The following is a 1,356-nucleotide window of genomic DNA, read 5'->3' on the forward strand; positions in this document are numbered from 1 at the left end:
TTCGTCAAAGCCAGAAACAACTTTCACAGCTGATATCACGTTTAATGTTTGCTGGTATTATGAAGTCCACCATGGTTCTCACTGGCGTAGTCTTTCTTGCGTCAAGAAGAAGTCTACCAACTTCTCTTATCTTCTGTCTGATGTAGTCATGTTTGGTCACATCAGATCCCATCCTGTTGAACATGTGCTCTCCCAGCTGCATGATGCTTGTGTCACTGTGAATAGTGCGTGAAACTTCATCGTAGTTCATCACGGAAAGAATTTTCTTAAAACCTTTGCTAACCTCTAAGCCGACTGGTGTTTTCAGAGCACAAAGAGATCGAACTAACCTCTAAGCCGACTGGCGTTTTCAGAGCACAAAGAGATCGAACTCTTTTTCTGCCCTGTGGAGCATCATCTTGAGGTTTCAGCGGACAGTTTTTAACATGTTTCCAAAGACTATGCTTGTTGTAAAGCCCTTGACAGTATACAGTGAATACATTCTTTGGCATTTTTGCTCTTTTTAGGACAGTAACAGGCAACCATCTCCCCATGTCCTTTTCTCACCACAGATGTGTTGTGGGCAAAGTTTCCCCTTTTTCGAAGAAGGTTTAACTGGATTCGCCTTTGTTTAGAATGTTTTGGAAATGCTACAGCCTTTGCGACCTCCACCTCATTGCGATGGACAAACTCAAGATGTCTTGCCAATTTTGAAAATGGCTTAGAGCAATAAATGCAATACTGTTTTTTGTTATATGATTTGCGGTTCTTCTTCGGTGATGGCATTGCCTGAACAAATGTCCTTTAGTCAGGTGAGGTGTCTGTCTCTTTAGTTTGGCCTTTCATCCTTTTTGGTGACAGTGATGGCATGCATTTTTCAGATGAACTACTTGCCTTACAACTGCCATCTGAACTGCTTTCCGCGTTGTCGTGTCCAGAAGCACTGCCATCTGATTCATCTGAGCTGATTTGGGGCACATAGTCAACATCGCTGTAGTCCGAGAGGTCTGAATCATTGAAGGCACTTCCAGAATTCTGAATAAGAGAAATGAACAATTAATCAAATTGTTCAAAATAATTTCTTAAACCAAATGTTTTAAAACTTGCGTAATGTTATAGACTAAGGACAATATCTAACTGATTTTCAAAAAGAGGTAATTATAGAGAGCATACAAAGTATAGAACAATTGACCATTCAGCACTGCTGCTTATTACACAACTCCTCCTTGCAGTACTATAAATCTTTAAAACAAAATAAACAAAATAAACTTATTCTGAGGTCAGAAACCCCAACTAATCACAACTGGATGTTATTTAACACTACTGTGGCAGATCTAATATCCCTGACAGTGGTAAGCTAGTAAGAGTCAAGGTAAC

This window comes from Sinocyclocheilus rhinocerous, unplaced genomic scaffold, assembly GCF_001515625.1.
Source record: "Sinocyclocheilus rhinocerous isolate Xijiao unplaced genomic scaffold, SAMN03320098_v1.1 scaffold701, whole genome shotgun sequence".
NCBI lineage: Eukaryota > Metazoa > Chordata > Actinopteri > Cypriniformes > Cyprinidae > Sinocyclocheilus > Sinocyclocheilus rhinocerous.